The sequence below is a fragment of the Mustela nivalis genome, assembly GCF_964662115.1.
Source record: "Mustela nivalis genome assembly, chromosome: X".
Lineage (NCBI taxonomy): Eukaryota > Metazoa > Chordata > Mammalia > Carnivora > Mustelidae > Mustela > Mustela nivalis.
Genome location: NC_139040.1, coordinates 40,112,167 through 40,138,162, shown reverse-complemented (window position 1 = coordinate 40,138,162; position 25,996 = coordinate 40,112,167). Strand labels below are relative to the sequence as shown.

Below are 25,996 nucleotides of genomic sequence, written 5' to 3'. Positions count from 1 at the left end.
CTTGCCTCTGACCACCTTGTTGAGCTCTTATTAATTTTAATAGTTAGACCATTGATTCTCTTGAATTTTCAAGATAAATGAAAATGTTCTCCATAAAGTTTTGCCCTGTCTTTTATATTAATTGTGTCTCTTAATTCTTCCCAGTGGTCTTATTCCACTTATTATCCACTCTAGTAGTGATAATAGTGTATATCCTTGACTTGATCCTGATTTTACTAAAAAAATGGTCCTGCTGTTACACTATTAAGTGTGTTGTTTGGTAGAAGCTTCTAGGAGATGCCTCTTATCAAGTTTCAGGACTCCAGTAACGCTTCTGAATCTTGTTATTCTTATTGTCAAGCTAGGATATAAATACATATGTATATTGTTACATATATGTATAGATTAATGTAGATATAGATCAGTTATATTCACTATTTTAGAATATGACCCAAAGAGAAATCCAATAGTTTACAGTCAGTTTAGGGGAATTAATAAAGTGATATACTGAAATAATAGGTAAAAGAAACAGTTTTGTTTTTCCTTTTTCTAGATTTAATTTTGTTGGTACCCTGAATAAAAGTATTGAAAACATTCTTGTTGTTTACACATATAGCTCCATGTTGAGTGCCCAGTTGTAAGACACAAACAAAATGACAAATTAGAATAATTGTTTATTAAAACAAGATAAAATGAACAGTAATGAATAATAAATGTAGAAACAGGTGTAAAATAGAAAACATGGGCAAAAAAAGACAGGCTTATTACAAAATATTAGACAATCACATTATACCACAAGTTAAATAAAGAATGACAAAGTTTGGGCACCTGAGTGGTGTAGTCAGTGACTGACTCTTGGTTTCAGCTCAGGTCATGACCTCAGGGTTATGAGATCAAGACCCGCGTCAGGCTCACACCCAGAGGGGAGTCCTCTTAGGATTCTCTCTCCTCTCTCCCTTTGCCCCATTCCCTCTCCCTCTCTCAAGTAAGTAAATATTTTTAAAAACGTTCTTTAAAAAAAAAAATGAATGACATGTTCCTGATAATGGACATCCCTGCCATGATAATAGTTATTTTAAAAACTGTTATGATCATGAGATGTACTAACAAATATACAATATGTTAGGTCTGGTAAATACCTCGACTATGCTTGCAATTCATGAAATGGGAAACATCGCAAGCTTATTATACCCTAGCTTACAATAGCAGGATTTTGGTACATCTCTCATATATTCCCAAGAGCCTCTATCTCTCTTTATCTGTCTCACCTCCACAGAAGTACATATATACATAACCACATACGAGTTTATCTTTTTATGGGGAAGTCAAGGGTACAGTACCTCTGGATGCTAGTTTCAGAAAAAAAAATGAGTCAATTCACTATGAGCTCTTTAAAGTACATTTTATTTCCCTTTTCTCCACTTTAAAATCAAGAAATATTTTGTCAGAGTCTAAACATGTGCCTTTTGTTCATTGGCATATTCTTTGCTTAACTCTTGGTCTCTTCCTCTGAAGCTTTTAATGTTTATTTATATCATGATTTGCTGCCAGGACATTGATTTTCCCCCACATCCCTGATAATTATTACATGTGCGTGTGTGTGTGAATACACACAAATGCCTGAGTGGGATTGTACAAATAAGCTAGTTCCTCCTAAGTACTCTCCTTCTCTTTTCAGCAATCCATGGTTCCTAAGTCCTCTTACCCCAGCTGCCCCTCTTCCATCACTCAAGCCTACCTTCTCTAGGCACAAGGACTTTGTGTAAATCAGTCCTACCCATTTCCATCTAAACTCGCAAGTCCTATGTCCTACTCATGTAGGGAATGGTTAGACAGATATGCAGGAACTACTTTGATCAAGTATCCAAGAGGAAACTTCACTTGTTGCCCCTGGAAACAACATGACTTAAGTGAACAAACCCAATTTCCAACTGGTGATAATAACAGGTCCTTTAACAATAAAGTTGAGAAAATTGGATGTTAGAACATTCCTCACCACATCGTGTCAGCAACAACTTACTTCACCTACACTCAGAAACTACCACCATCACAGAAGTGTTTAACGTTTTAATAATTTTAGCTATGACCTTTTGGATTTTTTGAAGTATATTGTATTTTTACCCAAATTTTTAGTAACATATATTCTCAGCATGACCTTCTAATGACTTCGCCATGCAATGATAGTGACACCATGTGGTCAAATAAATTAGTCTGGCAAAAATCAGTAAATACCATTGGCATCTCCTTGGTGGGAAGTGCAAAGAGAGAGAGATGAACATTTGCTTAATAATTAACTTGCTTTTCATTTCTATTTTAAACAACTGTCTCTCAGTATCATTAATCCTAATAAGTGGAGTTCTTTTTTCTTTCAATATTGCACGAATTCCTATTAAGATTTCTTTCCCTTGCCCTTTACGGAGGCAATTGTTAATAGCATTTTATTAACTATGTGCCAAGCATTCTTCTAAGTATAATCATCTCAACAACTCCATGAGACACATAATGTTAGTATCTCCATTTTATATATAACGAAACTGAAGCATAGAGAGGTGAGTTAACTTCCCCAAGGTCATTCAGTCTGTAGGTCTCTAAATGAGGGTCTGGATCCTAATATACTCACTCTAGATTCAGTGTTATCATTTAATACATGATACTTCCTCTCTAGTGAGCATTTACTATGCAAGGCCCTCTACAAAAATGGCACAAAAACATAATCATTATCCTCAAGGAGGAAAATGTAGTAGGAAGAACTGACATGTACAATTCATAGAAGGCAGCATAGGACACTACAATCGAAGTATTAAGGTCATTGGAGCCGAAGTAATTAAGAAATTATGAGGTTTTTTTTTTTCTCATCAGCATGGATGTTAGCAGGGAAATCAACGATCAATAGTGGGCATATTAAAAGGGAGAATGTTCTCTCTCATATATTAAATAAGTAAGTAAACAAGTAAATAAATAAAATCTTGTTTTAATAAAGGGAGAGCAACAGGATAGGCCATCAGAAAGTGGGGCATTTCTGTTAGAGTTTCAGAAGTTGAGCAGATCAGGATGATGATAATGTCCAGAGTATGGTCATGGCAATAGGGTGACAGAAGTGGAATGGAGGCCAATTTCCCTGAAGTTGGATCACAATGAGTCCAGGATATTGGATGGCGGAAGGACTTAGTGTGGAGAGGATGACTGTGATTCTGATGACAGTCTTTCATATATGTGGACAAATGCCTGGGATGTTGGTCCTTGATTCCACAGGCCAGGAAGACACAGAGGGTGGTCAAACCAAATGCTATGAGTCTCTTGACTATCCACGAGTCTCTAAGAAACTGGGGATTTATTCACGAGGGTGAGGAGAGAGTGGTTTGGAAACCACATGGGAGTGAGAAAGCCCTTTATAGGCCTGAAATATGTGGGGTATAGAAGGATGAGCTGCCTCTACTGAAAGTAACTGAAGGAGAAGTGGTATCTTCAGGGGTAGTAAGATAGGTCAGGGACCACAGAGAAACATCATAAGCCTTCGTATAGCTCTCACTGAAAAAGAAATGAGGAAATTGTACCTGTGAAACATGTGTCATGGAGCCAGAGATCTTGAAGACACAGTGGATAAAGAATGAGCAGTATAGAGAGGGGAGAACAGAACTGAATATGAACCGAATTAGTTTCCAACTGGGCTAATAACTAAGGATGGCAGGAAAGTGAGACTAGGAGCATATAGTGGAAAGGTTTCAAACTAAATTCTGGAATCAAGGTATAAAGGTATCTCAAAGGAGTCCATGACTTGGGGAAGCAGTGTAGAAGGCTGACAGTGCACATGGAAGGTAAGAAGTACACATGGAAGAGAGGAGGAGCTCTTGAAGGAGGTGAGAAGGGCAAGGTTGAATATGGTTGAGATGAAAAATATGAGAGAATTTAGGCCAGAAGGGTCCTAGAGCTGTGGCTGCAGATTATAAGGGTATGTGTCGGGGGCATGTTCATGCTTGGGCAGAGAGGGGAAATACAGTAGAAGGCAAGAGATGCTGCACGGCCTGAACGTCAAACTAACCATCTGGGAGGTACCAAATGGAACTGCTTTAACGTCTGAAATCAGGTGCAAGTTGGGGCTTGAATTAAGTGTTACCTGAGTATCTGGAGGATGTTACATAAAAATGTGAAATTATTATAAAAAAGGAGCACACAACAGAATTCTTTCAGGCCATTTTAATCGAACAAATGTCCTGGGAAATTATCTGTTTGTTATGACTAGTGCTAATTACCTATTTCTGCACTGAGAAGATTGGGATTTTAGTAAAAACTGGTAGAGACCTAGTCAAGGCCTAAGGATGTCAAAATTGCAATCATTAAATGCCTGGATTCCCTGCATTCCAGAATTGAATTAAATCCAATCTGCATTTGCTTGTGTGTATTTTTAGCTTTTAAATGGAAATGTAAATTGAGTTCTTCTCCTCAAAGCAGTCGATTCAGTGGAGGAGGATGAGGAGGAGGCCGAGGAGTGTATAATCAGTCAAATAGGATGTTTGACATTATTTTAGCTCTAAAAATGTCTACATGGACCCAATAACCATTTTTCAAAGTAATTTTTCCACCAATTATTTTTTATTAGCCTCATGCAGGATATAACCAGAATCTAAATGCTCAGTAACTTATACATGGTCAGATTAGCTGCAGTTGGAGGCCACAGTGGTTGATTATGAGAAATTTAGTACCATTCCAAACATAGAGGCAAATGCTCTTTAAAAAAATTAGTCTTGTCAAAAAGCCAGGAGATACAAAAAGCCCCTATTTGCCAAAGGGCTCTGTGGACAATTTTTGGAATAGAACTCAGATGGAGAGAAGCGTAAGTTGCATTTGGCTAAAGGAAGATGTATAGTTTCTCTGACCATTTCACAAACACATCCTTTCTCCCCCTGAAAACTGCACCCCCCTTGAAAACTTCTTCCACAGGAGGAATTCAAGGTCTAAAGAGAAATACGAGAGCTCTAACCTGATGTATATTACTCCATGATACCTGAGTTTATAAACCCTAGGGTATAAAGCCCTGGAGAGCTATTTGTTCTTGTTTATGCAGCCATAGCCTGGGCTCAGGGAAGCTCTTAGGAGAGCAAACTCTGGCTCACAACTGGGTTTTCTAACGTGGGAATAAAATAAGACATAAAAATTTGGGGTTTTAAAAAGCAAGTGTTTACTTCTCCACTCCACAAATATTTACTGAAGGCCAACTATGTGTCCTGCCTTGCCACATTTTACATTTCATAGTTCTCTCTCTGAGCCCTCAAGCATACAGCATGGGTTTAATGAGAAGCAGTGGAATGTACTAGTGATTTAGGGCATGAGCTCTGTAGGGAGATGGACCTGGGCCTAAATATGAGACCTACCATTTGTTTTCTATCCGTGTGATCTTGGACAAGTTATTTAACTCTCTGGATTCTGGTCTTCTCAGCTCAGGCATCTCATCCTGTAAAATGAGAATATTACAGTGCAACTTTACAGGTGGTTATAAAGACTAAATGAAACAGAACACGTAGGGGCACCTGGGTGGCTCAGTCAGTTAAGCATCTGCAAGATCCTGAGGTCCTGGGATTGAGACCCACATTGGGCTCCCTACTCTGCGGGAAGTCTGTTTTCCCCTCTGCCTCTGTCCTTCCTCCTGCACTTGTGTTTTCTCTCTCTCTCTCTCTCCGCCCCTCTCTCTCATACATAAATAAAACCTTTGAAAATAAATAAGTAAATAAAAGGAAGAAAGAGCACACTTAAAGAAAGCAGCTAGCATGGCTGTTTTCTATAGTAGACACACAAAAATGGTAGTAGTAAGATAATGCCTTTGAAGGCATCCCCCTTCTTGGTTTATTGTACCTCTTCCTCTTCACCTGTCCATGTCTCTTTCTCACTTTAAACTCTTGGACAACCTACTTCTCCCTCTGCCTGCCACTCTCCCTTCTTGTACACACTCTCTCTGTCAAATTAATAAAATCTTTACAAAAATTTAACAAAAACCAAAATCTTGGACAAAAGGTATGTCCTGTTCGAAACCTTTCTCAACTAACAGTTTACCTTGATCTCTCTCCATTCTTCTGCACCGAGCCAACGCTTAATAACATGGGTCATACTAATTTGCTTTTGGACTGTGTGTCTGCATTCTTATGTATTATTTATGTCCCTCCTGGATTCTTAATTATCTTATAGTAAGAGATTCGCAGAGCAAACATAAAAGAATATAAGCCTTCCATGTACAGCACGAATCCTTTCAACTACCGGTGCATCCCAGTGCCGTCCACTTACTACTTGAGCACATTCAGCAGCAGAGATTTCATGATCTCACCAGGCGGGCAGTTCAGTTCATTGCTGGACAGCTTAACTTATTTCAGGAGGTTCTTTCCCAAATTGCACCAAACTGTACCTCCCTCTATCTTTTCACACAGTGTTCCTAATTGTGCCCTCTTGAACAACATAGGACTAAATATAGGTTTAATTAAGAATCAATATAGGGTTAAACTCTTCACTACATGAAGTTGCCTTCAATTTGCTTTATATCATCCATTCAATTATCAGTCAGTGGTATTGCCTTTTTGGCTTTTTACTAAAGGCAAAGTTGAACATAAATGTTCCTTACTGCTACGATCTTTTTTTTTTTTTTTCCTGTCAATGGGGAGGGGGCATTGCCTTTGAGTCTTGAGAATGACTTCACATTTTGAGTCTTGGAGAGGATTTGAGAGCCAGTCACCTGTGTGATGTGGTCTGTTGAGTCCCAGGAGTTTCCCTGCCCAAACAAGATCCTCTTCCCTGTGATATGTGAAACTACACCCCTCCTGAAAGCTGCATTCTTTTGGGTTTTTTTTTGGGGGGGAGGGGTTGAGATTTATTTATTTATTTATTTATTTATTTGGCCGACAGAGATCACAAGTAGGCAGAGAAGCAAGCAGAGAGAGAGAGAGAGAGAAGAGGAAGAAGGCTCCCCCCGCAACCCCCGGGCAGAGAGCCCGATGCAGGTCTCCATCCCAGGACCCTGAGATCATGACCTGAGCCGAAGGCAGAGGCTTTAACCCACTGAGCCATTCAGGCGCCCCTCTTTTGGGTTTTTAAAAGCTCTAGGGTTTTTGAGGCCCTGTTTAAAAGGAACATTCTCCTGGGAAAGGTTAACATTTTCACCTTCACAACTGATACCCACAGCAGAAACTAAGTCATTGATACTGACTTGAGAGCAAAATATCAGATAGGATAAGGCATGACCTGGACACAGGAGCAGACTGCTGGAGATCTAGGGCCCTCCTCTCCTTCTTTTCAGGACACACAGCTCTGAGCTCAGTGACTACTGCTGGGCTCTAGCTGATGAATGAATCAATGAATGGGGCTGAAAAGGGGAGAATATGCCTTTCCCAGTAAATATGACTGACCCCCTTAATTCTCTCTCTAGCCAATGGAGTGTGGTCACACCAGAAATATTGGGGTTCCTCAGCTTGCTGACAGCCTTCCTGGCTATTAACAGTGTTCTTTTTCAGTCAACTCTCCCCGAGGCTATCTGGTGTCTCACCTTCAGCTGGCAGAGGGGGACATGACTTCTTTGTTAGGCTGCTTCTATATAAAGCTCTGGCAATAGGAACTGCCTAGATTACCACCAGTGATTCACACACCTACACAGACAGCTTACACCCACACAGGGTCATGGAGTGAAGCAACCAGATTCCCTTTTCAGGGCCTGCGTCTCTGCAGGGTATTGTGGAATTAACCTTAGGGTCTCACTTACTTGTATGCTGCAGCTGTTGCAGATGTAGCGATCTGCGTCCTACTCTGTGAATTTGGGAAGAGTGGAATAAAACCCTCATTAATTCTCACCAGTGTTTAATCTAAGTTAAAAATCTGGGGTTGGCACTTAAAGGAGGGGGAGATGATGAAGTGCCTTCAGAGAATAGAAACTCTTGTTAAAGCAGTACATAAAAGCAACTATTTTCCTGCAAACAGTCTTTGCCTTCATTAAAGGACATCCAGCAGTGCTTCTCTTTGGCATGAATTTAGAGGCAATTCATTTGTGTTATTGTATTACTTGAAAATAATAAAGCTGCATTTTGTATTTTGTTAAAACTTTCAGAGGAAGCCCTATCTGACAGAAAATCAATGAACTATGGAAGGGTATTTTTAAAAATAGCTTTTTAGACATCTGTAGTAATGTAATCAAAGCTGGTAAAATATAGGACTCTATTTCAAAGAACAATATAAATGGTTTTCATTAATAGTCCAATTGCTTTTATGTAAATGAATATTTCCTGAGACACTAGAAAAAATTGGTTTTCTCATTCAAGGTAACTGTTCCCAGTGCAGAATTTAGAGACACCATGAATTCCCTCTCATCTTGGAATCAGTACTAGCCTTCCTCCAAAATAACGAAATCTTTCTATGTTCTGTAATTCCAATTATAGGACTTGCCAACTTCAAGAAAGTCTGATTTAGTAAAGTTCTACTCTATTTGCAAAATAATTTTATAATGAAAGTAGAGTTCTAGTTTCTTTATTCCGTATTCTTGGACTGTACTTCTAGCAATGAAAACAAAGTTAAATCTAAAAGAATACCCACATTGTTTCTGAAAACTGTTTAAACTATTGGATACGCTATTAATATTTCTCTGAAGAAATACTTGTCCACAGCCCTTTAATCCTCACTCTATGAACACTTAAAATGTTAGTGAAGTGGTAAGTACTGACAAAATGTGTCTCCTTCAAGTAGTAATACATTACAAATCTGGGACTTTAGGCTCCTGTTTAATGGCCTGTGCCCTTAGCCTGTAATTATATTTTGAAAACGTGAAGTTGTGGTATTTTGTGGGGGAGTTTTGACATTCATCTGGGGCATTTTCTGGCCTAACTTCTTATGGGGATACTTCCATTTCTTTACTAAGATCTAAGATCTCAGAGTATATTCTCTAAGAATGTCTTCCAAGGTCACAATATCCATTTGTACTTTAGACAAAGAAAACATTACTCAGAGTAGTAGAAGAGTGATTCAAGATTTCTTTGCTGTCTGCCAAACAAAATGGCAAAATGAGACAAATAAAAACTCTTACCCTTAATTACTGAATAGATGGTATGCTGATTTCTGAGAAGCTAATCAGTAAAGTACCATGTTCTACTGAAATATGAAAAAAATGTATAATCCCAATTCCTTTAAATATACTTGTTTTCCTGTCCTTGAGTCAGTTTCACCCGTCTTTGACATGGCACTAACATTCATACCAAAAGGAAAGCAGTGAGAACTAACACAGCAAAAGGCAAATTTCTAGTGCTCCAAGCATTCGTTTTGCACCTGTTACTATTTAATAATGGTGTAAGCAACTGAGGACAATGTTTTAGAAAACTCAGAGAACAATGATTTAATTGAAGGCATTGACTGAAGTAGTCCAGAAGAATTTTCAGTGTGATAAAATGAAAACCTTTTTAGATTCCCAGGGGTGTGAGAAGCTGATCTTTGTGCCTTAGGGAGAAATTCATAAAGAAACTAGCCAGCTATATTCTGGCCAGTTCTATTTTTTGAGTGCCAGTTGGCGCTGGGGAGAGTAGAGACAATAGTCTCTCTAGATTCTGTGTAGTTTCAGGATTTGCTTCTTTTGAAGCTATAAGCAGGCAAATGTGATCAGCTAAAATGTGGCTGTGTGTACAATTTACACAACTGAGTTGTGTATAGCTCTACTGACAGTGAAGGTGGTTGTCTAAAGACAGCTGCTGGGTATTTGTTACTTTACCACAGGGGTTGTTAAAAAATATTTTGATTGAAGAGAAAACATATAAATAACTTTGGCCAAAGAAAACACTGCGTCTAATTCCCTGATCTTCTTCATAAGCAAACTACCCACTTAATTTATAGGAATACATAGCGATTTATAAGATTGGGCCTCAGATAAAACCATGGGGGTGGGGGTAGTGGATGGAAATGCATCTTTGCAAACCCTGCAAAAATCTTGAATTCAAATTCACCTGCTCACAGCTGTCCTCCTGTGGCAGAATGACTGAGTTGGTTTACATAATAATGTAATTATACGATAGCATGATGATGGTAGAATTATTTAGTTGGTTTACATATTTCTGGAGAGATCACCTGACAATAAAATTATTTCATTTCATAAAACACAGGGAATTTCCCAAGCACATAACAAAGTTTCGGTTTCTTTGCATCTAGACGGCATTTTAAATCTTCCTTTTGAAACTAAGTGAGCCCTACTTATCCATTCCAGAAAGACATGTAATTTGATATTTATGGTTTATTCATCACCTGTAGTAGTTAAAGTGGAATTCCTTTCCTCAACCCACTGTACAACCAGATGACAGAGCATTTTTTTTTGCTCCAACATTAGAAAGGCCCAGCAGAGGGCACGTTGAGCATTTTTATGACTAATACAAACACCTTGGTACTTAAGCATATCTAAATAGTAACATGCTATATTGGCATCTGAATCAAAATTTCCAATGTCTTTTGACACCATATGGCAACACTTTCAATTAAGAAAACACCAAGATACTCAGTAAGTCAAGGTCAGCCAAATAGATCTGAATAAAACAAAAATCAATCTAATTGATTACTTTAAAACCAAGCACCTTGAAGATGTAAATAAATTTCCGGAATGAATAAGACCCATGAGTCCATAGATGCTCTTTAGTGGTTACATACTCACCAGAGAAAGGTGATATACAGAATATAATTATGCTAAGTTATGCCATTAATTTAATTATCTGAATGCACCTAGTCCACTGATATTGTTGAAATCTGAGGCTAACTGGCTTTGATCACTCATGCTACATCAGAGTTACCTCTTATGAGTCTAAAGGGAATGCCTGGGTAAAACATGAAAAGAAAACACACTGAAAAATGCATTTCAAAGTCAACCCCAAGTGTCTTTGGACTGTTTGTTGTTTTGTATTATCTACATCACTGCTTCCCATCTACTAGTATCTATAATTGAGATCTAACTCAATTCTTTTGTAGGAAACTAAGAAACAATGACCCTGAGAAAACTATACTTTCAATATAATAATTCTGGTGTGCACTTAGGTTTAGGTAAAAATGAATTTCAATTAAAAAAATTGATTTCAGGGGCGCCTGGGTGGCTCAGTGGGTTAAAGCCTCTGCCTCTGCCTCAGCTCAGGTCATGATCCCAGAGTCCTGGGATCGAGCCCCGCATCGGGCTCTCTACTCAGCAGGGAGCCTGCTTCCCTTCCTCTCTCTCTGCCTGCCTCTCTGCCTACTTGTGATCTCTGTCTGTCAAATCAATAAAATCTTTAAAAATAATTGATTTCAATATTTGAAGGAGAAAACCAGGAAGGTAAAGATATTGTTTACATCTTAAGTATAAAATTCTTCTAGGTATGCCTGAATGGCTCAGTCGGTTAAGCATCTGGCTCTGGATTTTGGCTCACATCATGATCTGAGAATTGTGAGGTCAAGCCCTACATTGGGCTCCATGGTGGGCGTGGAGTCTGCTTAAGATTCTCTCTCTTTCCCTCTGCTCCTCCCTCATGGAAAGAATATAATTCTTTTAATAAGGGAAAGATAATCAGAGCTTTTGTAAATGACTGCCACTGAAAGCATGAATGACTTCTATTGCTACACACTCAACAAATTACAATGAATTTGAAAGCTACTTATTGCAAGACACAAGTATCCTTGCATTTTCTCTACCTTTTTTCTGCCTACACATCTAAAAACATGGTACAGGAATCCATTCAAAATCCTAGAGAAAAAAAAATCCTAGAGAAGAACATAGGCAGTAACTTCTTCAACCTCAGCCACGGCAACCCATACTAGACATGTCTCCAGAGGCAAGGGAAACAAAAGTAAAAGTGAACTATTAGGACTTCATCAAGATAAAAACTTCTGCACAGGCAAAGAAACAATCAACAAAACTAAAAGGCATCCTACCAAATGGGAAAACATATTTGCAAATGACCTAGCAAAGGGCTAGTATCCAAAATCTACAAAGAACTTAACAAACTCAGCATCCACAAACCAAAAAATCATCAAGTCAAGAAATGGGCAGACGACATGAACAGACATTTCTTAAAGAAGACATACAAATGAACAACAGACACATGAAAAGATGCTCAACATCACTCATCATCAGAGAAATACAAATGAAAACCACAATGAGACACCACCTCATACCAGTCAGAATGGTTAAAATTAACAAGTCAGGAAACAGATATTGGTGAGAATGTGAAGAAAGGGAAAACCTCTTGCACTGTTGGTGGAAATGCAAACTGATGCAGCCACGCTGGAAAACAGTATGGAGGTTCCTCAAAGAACTACCCTACCCAGCATTTGCACTATAGGTATTTATCCAAAGGACACAAAAATAACAATTCAAAGGTGCATGTGCACCCCAAAGTTTATAGCAGCAATGTCCACAATAGCCAAAATATGGAAAGGGCCCAGATGTCCATCAACTAATGAATGGATAAAGAAGATGTGGTACATATATACAATGGAATATTACTCAACCATCAAAAAGAATGAAATCTTGCCATTTGTAATAACATGGATGGAACTAGAGCGTATTATGCTAAGCGAATTAAGTCCATTGGAGAAAGAAAAATACCACATAATTTCACTCATTTGTGAAATTTGAAAAACAAAACTGATGAACACAGGAGAAGGGGAGGAAAAATTAAGTAAGATAAAAACAGAGAGGGAGGCAAACCATAAGAGACTCTTAACTCTAAGGAACAAACAACATGGCTAGAGGGGAGGTAGGTGGGGGGATGGGGTAACTGGATGACGGACATTAAGGGGGGCATTTGTGATGTGATGAGCACTATATGTTCTATGCAACTGATGAATCACTAAATTCTACCCCTGAAACTAATAATACACTATATGTTAACTAACTTGAACTTAAATCATAAAAAATTTAAAAATAAAATGTTACTCAACTCAGTTATTTGTTTTTCCATCACAACTCAGTTATTTGTTTTCCCATCACAGCATTTAAAATCTTGTTCTTCCCCATCTTTCTATTTTAATAACTTTTGCCACAATGTCATGTGTTCACATAGCACTAAAATAAATAAAAGAATTTCCACTTTTAATGGATTGTTTTGGTATTATGTAGATGAGCCTGACTTTTGACTATCACCTAGTATTTATTCATCTGTACCTATAGTCTCATCCAAAAGTACTTCATGCACTTCAAATAATGCTCCCTACTTGCAAATGCCAGCCCTGTCTTCTTCTGTCATTGTATATACTAATTGAAATGATAATAATTTCCATCTCTAGCCTACTAAATTCAAAGGAGATTTGAACTAGCCCCTTGTTTAAACCCAATAGAAAAGAAAACATTTATGGTTAAAAGAGAATCCATCTAAAGAGGAGGTTCTTAGGCTGGGGTGGGGGGTGCGCAGTCCTTGGAGGTGCACAGGTGGGTCACACAGGGTCTTTATGCAGCTGAAGTAGTCTTGAAGTTATAGGTACATGGAGTTGGCTTTTTTTTTTAATAAAGTAAATCTTATCCTAAATGTTCACAATTCAGTTCACTAGAACATTCAGTTCTGTCTCTGTACTGCCTAATACATAGCCACAAGCTAGCTGCCAGTGGTCACTGAGCACTTGAAATGTGGCTAATGTGCCTGAAGAACTGCATTTTTTATTTTATTTCATTTTAAATAGTTACATGGGGCCCTTGGTTTCCATACAGAACAGTACAGCAGTAGACCAATATTAACATGGGGTCATTGGATAAACTTCACGAGGCCCATAAAACTCCTTGAGATTGGGCACAAAACTGTGTGTGTTCTTTTATTCTGTACATGAGTTTCATTAAATTTTCAGAATTAGTTCCGAATCTTAAAAAAGGTTTAGAACCACTCTAGAAGGAGCAGAATTAGTTCCCCTCTTTGGGATCCTCGTTTCCTGATAACATAGCTGAAACTAGAAACATGGTGAATTTTACTATTTTTTTAATGCTATAAGAAAACATCCAAATTCCTTGGCAAAAAATAATAATAATAATAATTTTCTGAAGTTAATTCAAATAATGCAGCATACATTTCTTACAAACAACACATATTCCTCTCGTTAAAAAACATTTTATTTTGAGAAAATTGTAGGTTCACATGCAATTGTAAGAGATAGAGATAACATAATGACCCAAAAAAAAACAAAAAACAAAAAAACAAAGAGGGGCACCTGGGTGGCTCAGTGAGTTAAGCCACTGCCTTCGGCTCAGGTCATGATCTCAGGGTCCTGGGATCCAGTCCCGAATCGGGCTCTCTGCTCGGCAGGGAGCCTGCTTCCTTCTCTCTCTCTCTGTCTGCCTCTCAGTGTACTTGTAATTTCTCTCTGTCAAATAAATAAATGAAATCTTAAAAAAAAAAAAAACAAAGAAAAGAAAGAAGAAATGAGATATTCTGTATCCTTTCTCCAGATTTCTCCCAGTGCTATTACCTTAAGTAACTAGAGTATAATATCACAACCAGGAAATTGACATTGATGCAATCCACCCACCTTCTTTGGATTTTACTAGTTTTCAGGCACTCATTAGCATGTGTTGTGCAATTTTATCATGTGTGTCGTTTCATGTGACCATCACCACAGATAAGATTCAGAATAACATCATCACTACAGGTTCTGTTGTATTGCCTTTTTATAACCACCCACAACTCCAACCCACACCCTCTCTTTAACTGTGGGACAACCACTAATCTGTTCTCCATTACTATAATATTCTCATCTCAAAAACGTTATATAAATGGAATCATACTGTAGGTAGCCTTTTGGGATTGGCTTTTTTTTTTTAAACTCAGCATAAATCTGGGGAGATTCATCCAGATCATTCCATATATTCATAGTTCATTCCTTTTTACTACTGAGTAGCATTCCAGGGTATGGATGTATCCCAGTTTAATCACTCATCTATTGAAGTACATCTGAGTTGTTTCCAGTTTGGGACAATTATGAATGAAGCTGCTATGAACATTCATACTCAGGTTTTAGTGAGCCTAACTTTTCATTTAGCTGAGACAAAGCCTCATGACTGGAATTTCTGAGTCATGTGCATGTGGTAGTTGCATGTTTAGTTTTATAAGAAACTGCCAGACTTTTTCAAGAGGGATGCCCAGGTGGCTCAGTCGGTTAAGCGTCTGCCTTTGGCTCAGGTCATGATCTCAGGGTCCTGGGATCAAGGCCCATGGCAGGCTCCCTGTTCAGTGGGGAGTCTGCTTCTCCCTCTTCCTCTGTTCCTCTGCCCATCTCATGCTGTTTCGCTTTTGCTCTCTCTCAAATAAATAAATAAGATCTTTAAAAGAAAGAAAGAAAGAAAGAAATGGCCAGACTGCTTTCCAGATTGGCTTGCTATTTTACATTCCCATCAACAGTGTATGTGTGTATGTGATCCGGTTTCTCCACATCCTCATCATCATTTGGTGTTACTACTTTTTTTAAGCCTTTCTGGGAGGCATGCTGTGATATCACATTGTGGTTTTAATTTGCATTTCCCTAATGGCTAAGGATGTTGAACATCTTCTCATGTGCTTATTTGCCATCTGCATATCCTCTTTGGTCAAATGTCTGTTCTTGACTCAGAGAAAAAGCATCCAAACTAGGAAGGGTTTTTTTTGTTTGTTTGTTTGTTTGTTTGATTGATTGATTGATTTGTTTTCTGTTTGTTTCTTTACATAGCAATTTGGGTAATATTGGTGGGATATGGTTTACAAAAAAAAATTAATGCTGTTAAGTTGGGACTTGTTTATTGGCTATCTGCTAAGATAGACGCCCCAATGTAAATTCTCACCCCTGTGAAGATGTTTCCATGGAGAATTAAGAAAAGAGGATCCAGGAACAACAGTTGGCTTTTTGATATCTTAACTATAGAGAGAATTGAGAGACTACAAATGAATGGAGAGATCAGGGAGATTTTTGTAGGTGTTGGATTTGGTCATATCATGAATACATATTCTAGAAAGTACTGTTAGCACAGATATTTTATAGCTTTGGTGTGTTTTTGATATATTTCAATGTGATTTGTTGCCCTGTTTTAAGAGTCACAGTTGTCTACTCACCCTGACAGTGAACAACAATCTACTTCAGCCCTGGTGGGGCAGCATAATTACCTGTGGGTAGAAGTATTACTCTCCCCCAAAAAGAATCTGAATCAAAAACCTGCAATGGCTGACCACTGCCTCATAAAATCAAGATCAAATTCCTCAATAGGTACTCAAGGTCAACAAAGTCCTAACCTACCTTTCTGGGCCTGTCTCCTACTCCTCCTCCTCTTGAGCAGGCACCTAAGTGAAACAATGTTTTCTAAACCTATTCTGCTGTTTCCTGACTTAGAGCTTTGGTTCCTGCTATATCCTTTCCTGATCTATCTTCTCTCCTCATTCATACCTATAAAACCCCACCTGTCCCTTAAGGCCCTACTCAGATGTTACTTTCTCCATGAAATCTCCTCTAATTCCTTGAGTCAGAAGCAAACATTCCTGTCTCTATACTCACACAAGACTGTGTACCCCCTCACAGCACCCATCTCTTTGACAACCCTTTTGTTTAAATGTCATGCCAACACAATAACATGGATGAATCTCAAGTGCATTTTGCTAAGTGAAAGAAGTTTGACAAAAAAGCTACATACTGAATGGAAATACATTCTGGAAAAAGTGAAACCATAGGGACAGAAAACAGACCAGGGGTTGCCAGGGTAAGAGTGAGGGGGCAGGGTTTTGACTATAAAAGCAAAACACAAGGGAAGTTGAGGAGTGATGAGAGTGTTCTGTGTCTTGATTGTGGTCGAGGTTACACAACTGTATGTTTGTTAAAACATGCAGAACTATACACTAAAAAGGGTAAGTTTTACAGTGTGTAAACTATACCTTGAAAACAATGGGAAAAATTCATACCAGATAGAGAGCCTGCCCTTCAGGTCTGGCCAGCCATTTACTCGTTCTTCAAATGTACTCTAACATGCCAGGGTAGGAGCTGGGGCTACCAAAAAGAAAAATATGTGGCCCCCCCTCAAGGAACTCAGTCTCTGATGGAGGTGATAGATATGTAGGGAAATAAATGTAGCAGAGTCTGGAAGATGCTACCTATATAATACAGATCCAGTCACATACAGTGAAGGCATAAAGGAAGCAGTAGTCAGATGGCCCTCGATTGTGGTGGGGCTAGCCTTTTAAGTTTAGAAATTTGTATTTTATTTAATATGCAACAAGAAGTTACAGAATCATAGCTATGTTTTGGAAAGCATAATATGGCAGTAAGATGAAGGATGACGTGGATGGAGAGACAAAAAGCAGGGAGATCAATTAGAAGGCTATTTATAATAGTCTAAAAGAAAATTAATATCACTTCTCCACTAGTAGACATTTGAGATTGGACGAAGCTTTTAATTAAAGCTTGTATTGCTGATAATCTAGATGCATGCAGGCAAAAACAAAGAGGGCCCACAATATTTTTCCTGAAACAATTTACCCCCAGTAGCCTGAGATACTTAATGGATGGGCTGTGTTGCTTTGATCTTTTTAATCTTCCCCGACACTGTCATAAGACTTTGTAGACATTAAAAGCTCTAAAAAAGTTTATTATTCTTGTTTTTTTTAAAAGATCTATTTATTTCTTTTCGAGAGTGAGTAAGCAAGAGAGACAGCACAAGTGGGGGAGGGGCAGAAGGAAAGGGAGAAGCAGGCTCCCCTGCTGTGCAGGGAGCCTGAAGTGTGTGGGGCTTGATCCCAGGACCTTGGGGATCATGACCTGAACTGAAGGCAGATGCTTAACTGACTGAGCCACCCAGGCGCCCCCCAAAATTTATTATTCTAATGAGAAAATTAGAGAACAGGTGAATTTTCCTTTAAATCACTGAAACTCCAAAAGAGAAAATTATAATTCCTACATGCCCAATGATACTACTGCTTACAATTTTGTATGTCAGAGAGTCCAGAGGGTCAAAGTTAGTAAAAAATGTTTTATTCCTAAATTTATATACTGACTGCAGCAATCGGGTGGAATTAATCTGGCACTTTTCCCCCAGGATGTCTGCTTTTCCTTTGCTTGTTCACTGCTACCTAACACGAATTGGAGTGACACGATTCTGTGAAAAAAAGAAAGCAGGCATTATAAATACACTCTTTCTCTCTCTCTCTCCCCTTTTTTTTTTTTTTTAATATTACCTCTGTCTTGGAACTTAGAAATCTCTGCTGAAAATGCCTATGAGGGGCATAACTGATAGTTGAAATGTGTGGGATGTTTTCATCCCGTCTTGAATCCAACCAAATAGCAGATCCTGAAATCAGCAGGGTGCTCCACTATAAACACCGTGTGTAGGGTCCAAACATATGCTCTCTTGTCAGGTCTCTAAACACCTCAGCCATCCCCACCTCCGAAAAATGAAGACATTTAATGAACTGGTGAGATTATTGAAGGTAAACTCGACGAGCCTCTTCTTCAAACAAACAAGAGCTTCAGGCTTTCAATTTCTGCTCTTTTTTTTTTTTTTTTCCTCACGAAGAGCAAACATTACTGAGCCACTTCATTGCCTCTAGTGAAAGGCCTTCTGTGGCTCGAGAGTTGACAACATCCAGAATATTAAGCAGTCACTGACTTCGGCATCTGAACTAGTTTGCTATGAAGAACATGAAGTATACTGATGTTATCTGCCCCCAAAGTTACACAGAGACAACTTAGAAAAAAAGGGAACCTGCCCCCTGCTAACTGGAAGTTGTCTGCCAAGGGAGAAGGGACTTTGTAGATTCCAGAGCGTGCTGTGGTCCGTGGATCTGGGCATTTTCTCCCCCCTTTGGTTATTCCCGGTAGCATTTTTCCTCGTTAAAGTTCCTATGCTTTACACCGCATGATTTGTGATGAAGGCAAACCAAAGTTTTGTAGCCACAAAATACCCTTTTGTTGAAGGCCTGCTTGTCCCTTGCCTGGTTCCTGCAACCAAAATAACCATAACACTTATCTAATTCTGATGTGACAGACTTAATTACTGTGTGAATTTTGAGCAGTAAGCCGGCCGATTTCAGTCGTCTCAACTATGTGATAGCACCCCGTCACTTATTGCCAAATACTTGTTTACTATGTGTTATTGATCAGTTTTGAGCCCTGGCCAGTTGTGGCTAATCCTAATGCATATAGCTGGCAGCTGTGAATTTGTGACTTTGCCCCTTGGAATACAAAGGCTGCTTTGCCCACATTCAGGCAGACTTGAGCTTCTAAAAAAACTGGCCTACTGGCCTCGGTAGGTGATTGTGATACAATATAAGTACGTTTATTCTTAAATTGCTTTTCAGAAATCCCAGGTCTACTGGGAATTACCAAATTATGTTCCTATTAAAAAACGAATCCCATTCTGTCCATAGGTTAAACAAAAGCCTCACTGCCCACGTACATGTTTAAGAACTCCCATCCTTGCTAACTTAGCAAACAGATCTATCCTTGCCTGCCAGGCCCACTCCCTCCTGTTATTTGTCCTAGGCAGTGGCAAGATCAGAGACACTTCTTTAGATAGACTATCCCATTTGTTAGGCTTTAATCTGAGGGAACATTACATGGCTCAAAACACAGCTACGTAATTTTGCAATATTATCATCCCTGTTTTATAGTTGATCAAAAAGAAAGAGAAACTTCCTCAGTGTCACATAACCAGTCAACAGCAAAGTTAAAAATAACAACAAAGGTTAGAATGGGCGAGCTCTGTGAATCTAGTCTACTATGTAGCAGGAATGGGTAGGAAGTAAAGCTCAAATATGTGTTCATAACTGTAGGGCAAATTCATTAAAAACATTTTTCTCTGGACGCCTGGGTGGCTCAGTCAGTTAAGCGTCTGCCTTCAGCTCAGGTCATGATCTTAGGGTCCTGGGATGGAGTCCCGAATCCGGCTCCTTGCTTAGCGGTGAGCCTGTCACTTCCCATAAGAGAGCTTGTGGTCACTCTCTCACTCTCTTGCTCTCTCCCTGACATGTAAATAAAATCTTAAAAAAAGAAAAAAACCCCACCTATTTCTCTCCCATTTTCCCCCAAGTAATTGCTTTCCTCTCTTTCAATAGCACATACGTAAATCTCTTATGGTCACAGATTTATTTCTTTTGAAATCTTCATCTTACTAGAAAAACCTGAAAAGGCATGACAGGAAACTGCCTGAGACCAGATGAGTTTCCCAACAAGGTTGTCCTGATACTGGCAGTGGAGGGTAAGAACTGCTCCCACTGGAGTCCATTGTTTCCCACCCACCCTCTGCCCCCAGCACCAACCCTGCCTAATGTTCCCCTGAAGCCCTTCCTGCCCCCACACCTTGGGCTCTTCCCCACCCTTGTTCCTCTTTAGGAATCTGGGATCCCCTCAATCATCTCTCCAAACTCAAGATAGCTGATGTGATTCCCTAGTAGCAACAAAATTGACGCAGTTTAGCACAAATTTTCTGCATTGTCCTCCATCAGTACAATTCCTTTGTGTAGCAGTTTTCATCAATGGACACAAAATGCCCTTTCTTCAGGTGACACAGGTTCAGGCACTACTCTCCATACACATGGTGCGAGTGTGCTCAGTGGAAGATGTAGGCATTAATAAATGACAATGAAGCACTTGACTCAATGTGCTTTCATGATCTCTGTTTAGGAATTTGGGGGCTGCACAGCAGGAAATCAGGGCACTCTGGTGAGGGGGTTCTTATTATACTAAAGCATGTCACTGGATGTGGCTATAAAAATACCCATTCCTTATTGGGGGGGGCACATGTTGTGATAAGCACTGAATATTATATGCAACTAATGAATCATTGAACACTACATCAAAAACTAATGATGTACTATACAGTAGCTAACTGCATGTAATTTTAAAAAAGGAAAAAAATACCCATTCTTTCTACCCTCTAATAATAACCTTACTGTACATGTGGAAAGGTAGTAGGGCAGAGTGAAAATGGCATAGAATTTGGAGTCATACTCGCAATGTGAGTTGCAGCTCTGCCACATACTGGTTGTATGACCTTTGGCAAGATACCGTACCTTTCTGAGCCTCATCTTCCTCATCTGAAAAACAATGGGAATTATAATAATTATAATTACAATGGGATTTCATTACCTGTTGTAAGAACCAACTGATAGAATTAAGGCATGTAAATTGTCTGGCACATAGTAGATTCTCAGTAAATACATTGCCTTCCTGCCTCTACTTTTGAAGGCACTGTTGGACAGAGTGGCAAGAGGTGTAATGGGAAGAGTGTAGCTTTGTACTAAGATGTGGCGTCAAATTCCAATTCTGCAGTTTGGTTACCATGGATGACCTCAACAAGTTACTAAACCTGAGCCTCAGTTTCTTCTTCTGGAACAGGTAGCACATAATACTTGCCTCATAGGCAGAAAGTACCTGATCTTTCTTGATGCTTCTCCATGGTAGCTATTAGTGTTATGGATATGAGAAGACTGCTTCAAATACAGCGGTGGCCCTCTTGTAAAACCCCTCTCTGAAATTCTTTGAGTGCAGGAAAGCTTGGTTTCAAAAGATCCCATTTTCTAATGGCTATGTACCCACTTGAGCTGACTGAAATGTACCTGCACTCAGCAACGATGTTATTTTAAAGTATACTACTCCATCCTATTTTGGACTTTTTGTTTTGTTTGGCTGCTCTCTCTCTCCACACTGCCCATCAGTTTCTTCTTGCTAGCCACAGAACAGCTGCCTAGGGCAGAAATGTGTTGCCATCCCTTCTCTAGGCATTGTCTACACCTATGCTGTGGAGCTGCGTAGCCACAACATTGCTTAAATGCCAGGACACTATTTGTCCCAGATGGTGCCTTGCCATTTATCTAATGGTAATAAGCCAGATGTGATGTCTCATTTCTTGCAGACATATTAAAGGCTGAACGCTATCGTCCATCTCTGTGCCGGTGCAGAAACTCAGTGTGACGGGAAACTCAATCGGCCACAGCGGTCCCCTTCTGTTGCTTTTGCAGGATGCTGCTCTGCTTATTATTAGGCCATTATTAGACGGTGCGCCACTCAGGGCAGCTTTCATTTCAGTATTGCTGATACAAATATTTGGCAGGCTAGCCTTTGTAGTAGGATTTGAGGAATTCAGAAAGGCTCCTGACCCAAGTGTGTCTCCCTCATGGGTTATAGGGCCTGAAATGCACATAGGAAACATTTCCCTTGAACTTCCTTTGGTATAAGCTGATGTTAAAATGTGGGGCGCCTGGGTGGCTCAGTGGGTTAAAGCCTCTGCCTTCGGCTCAGGTCATGATCCCAGGGTCCTGGGATCAAGCCCCGCATCCATCGGGCTCTCTGCTCAGCAGGGAGCCTGCTTCCTCCTCTCTCTCTGCCTGCCTCTCTGCCTACTTGTGATCTCTGTCTCTCAAATAAATAAATAAATCTTTAAAATGTGAATGCCACTCTCCAGAGGGAAGATCTTGAGTTTGTATCAGCTATTAATACTTAAGAGTCAGAACTGCACTGGCATCCTGATTCTGGGACTAGTTATATGACCAAAGGAAGCTTGCTAGTTTTCTCTGAGGCAGGTTCCTCTTCTGTAAATGGGAATAATAAAGGATGGTTGTGATAATTAAATGAGATAGTGCATGTAAAGAACATAGTAAATGCTCGATGAATAGTAGCTGTTATTAATTAGCCTTAGGGATGGTAGGGCTCTGAGGGAATACATCTAGGGCTAGGATATTTGGTTTGAGGGTATAAGGAATATATATATATATTCATATATATACATATATATGAATAAGGTGAGGTCTGGGACTGAAGCAAAATCAAACTGCTTACACGAACTTTCCAGCAAGAAAAGTGTAGCACTCTTCAGGATGCAATGCTGTGGGAGGTGGTAAACTCTGACACTGGGAGTTTTCAAGCAAAGGCTGGGTGCTGGCTACACATCAGGACTACTCAAGTCTACCCCAGGGCTTCTCAGATTTACTTGCATGTACAAATCACCTGGGGATCTTGTTAAAACGTGGATTCTGACTCAGCAGGTCTCAGGGTGGGCCCGGAGATGCTTCATGTCTCACAAGCTCCCTGCTGATGCTGATGCTGATGCTTCTGATCCACAGACCTCATTGTTAGCATCAAGACTCTGTTGCAGTTTGAAAAGAAATCACAGCATGACAGAGGGATGTGATTGGAGAAAGCCATGGAGTTACCCAGACAAGTCCCCACAGAGGGGAAGGACTTTGATGCAGTCATGATGCGCAGTCTGGCTCCTAGCTTTGTAGGCTTTGAAATTTGATTGGTCGTATAACCAGAAACCAGGCTCCTGGGGACTGATTCACAGTTCGCCAAATTCACAAGAGACCAATATATACGCCAGAATGCCAACTGATTAATTTATAATGAGAAGTATAACTTCCAAGTGGACCAGATACTAGTGTTTGCTGATCAGTGCATTATCTCCCTGTAGGCATATTTACATGAGGCACTAAAGGACAAAAGGTTGCTTGGTGAGAATGGACCCATAGCAAGGGGAGTTCATAGGATGATTTTAAGGGTACATGTCTTCAAGCTTTGATCATCTGTTATCTCCATCTCCACCACTGGGCTAGACCTCCAGAACCGTGCTGTGGAGGTCAGCTTCCTCACTAGTCACTCTGCCTCCTGTCTTGTCCTCGTACAACCCAGATGCTCTATTAAGCCTACATTTGACAATAATCATTTATTTGCTCCACTGACTTCCATATAAATTCATAATTTAAAACTCATCATTGCAAAATGCTTTAAATACAGAGTCAAGTTGAAAAAATAATACAGTGAGCACCTACAGACCCGCCATCGAGACTCAAAAGTTGTTATCATTTTGCCATATTCCCTTTATGTGTGTGTGTATGTGTGTGTGTGTGCATGTATGCACATATGCACTGAGTTGACACCCTCTGGCACAATTTTCCAAACTCTTCATGTTCTGGCACAACCTATTTGACCAGCCTCACTTCCTCTGGCTCTCCCTTTGCAACTTGTGTCCCAGCCATAGTTGACTAACGTTAGTTTCCTGAATGCTCCTGGTGTTTTCAAGTAATAGACTATTGCCTGTGCCTGAATACCCTTACTCTCTTTGCCTGATTAACTCTATTTGTTCTTAAAGACTCAGCCATACCCATGTTGCCATAGCAACCAAAGTTTTTCTCAGTCATAACATTTATTAAACTGTACTATTATTACCTGTTTACCTCTGACTTTCCTACTAAACTGTGAACTCATTGAGGGCAGGGACTTTTTTTTTTTCTTGGTCTCTGTATACCTACACCTCTCCAGTGGCTTTTACTTGGTGGGTGTTCAGTAATCAGAAAATCCAACTGCCCACCAGCCAGTGCTACCTAGTTACATCATATGCACCTCAAGATCAACAAGTCTTGAGAGAGCTCATCTCTCTTCCTACCCTTTCTACACATTTAAAACCCTCCTCCTGATTGAATACCATTCAGTCTTCCAAACCAAAAACCTCAGAGCAATCCCCAATTCTTCCCTCTTTTTCATCCTTCAAAACATGCTTCCGATCTATCCACTTCTCTTCATCTTCTGGAGTCTGGGCTGGGCCACCTTCATCTCTCACCTGGAGCACTGCCAAAAATATGCTCTCTGGGCTCTTTGCTTCTACTCTTGTCCTCTCCTAGCTATTATTCGCAGAGAAGCCATAACAATCTCTCAAATTCAGATCTGATTATATTACTCCATGTGTAAACACTGATTGTGTTACTCCTTGCTTTTGGATTAAGTACAAACTCTCTAGTTTAAATGAAAGGACTCTCGAGAACTGACTTCTGTGTACCTGTAGAGCTTTATGTCTTGTACTCTGGGTTCCAACCATTTTGTGTCTATAGAGCCTGTAGTACTTGCTGTCTCCCAGCATTGTCAGTTTCATGCCTCAGTGCATTCATTCCCTCGTATTATTCAATGCCTAAGAAGGCTAACCCTCTCAAGCTTAGCACAGGTGTAACCTCCTCTGGGCAGCTCTTCCTAATTTCCCAGTCCGGGTGAGGTTCTTCTTTTCTTTTATCCATTACTGCTCTGTGAACACCTCTGTTATAGCATTTACCCTATATACATATAGCACTGTATACTCCAACTATCAGTTTGCTTGTTTGTGTCATAAAAGCTAATAATGTCTTATTTTTTTTTCTGCCCCAACGCTTAGCCCTTGGCTGGCATACAGTTGATGGGCCATAAATAATTGTTTAAGAATGGATACTAAGAAACATCTCTCCAAACATTCATTTTTTTGTAGATGCCTTATAACAGATCTCTTTAATTTTAAATATAGTGTTTCATTAAAGTACAATACAGTTGATTGCTATGCAGGCAATATTCACTGAATTTTGAGTTCTTCGCCAACTATTTCAGACAATTTCTGGAATTGTACCATTTCTTAGAGATGATTGATCCTACCTTTTCTTTTTTCCATCGATAATTTTTATCCCAGAGATTAACATCATCAGTAGTTGGGGGTGCTATGCTATTGGCCTCCCATACCAGCCTTGACCTCTAACATAAAAACGTCCTTTTCAGTGTATAGGGTTTATGTTTCACAGAACTGCCTATTTATTTGGATTCCAGGGGATGTTTAGTTATGGTGTTAATTTTCCTCCAGGTTTCTCTCAAGCCATCAGAATATCAAGTGAGAATTGTCTCATGCTTAATCTTTGGGAATAATACTGATTAAGTAAGTGTTGGGCCAAGGACTGAGGAGAGTGATTGATAGGGAACTGATCAAATGCTGGGCTGGATAAAGTGAATTGTATCCCTTTGTACTGAAGAAGTGGCTAAAACATCCTGAATGTCATTATCTCTTATTATTATCTCAAAGTGACAAATTTAAAATCATTTAAAAGGTAGGGTGGGGTCCCTGACCCTGTTTATTAATAACAGTATTTAACAAATATCTTTGTTACACTCTGCTAAGCACAATTCTGAGTACTTTACATGTACAAACTCATTTAATTGTCTGAACAACTTTTGAGGTAGGTTATATTATTATCTCCATTTTACAGATGATGAGGAAACTGAGGCACAGAGAAGTAATTTCCCCAAGGCCAAAAGTTATCCATTCCTGTCGTACAAC

The 25,996-nt window shown here is 39.5% G+C and overlaps 1 protein-coding gene across 1 annotated transcript in view; it reads left to right on the top strand.

Moving 5' to 3' along the window:
• Nucleotides 1-25,996, top strand: part of RNF128 (ring finger protein 128) — a 108,754-nt gene that overhangs the window by 18,490 nt on the left and 64,268 nt on the right. The window lies entirely within an intron of this gene.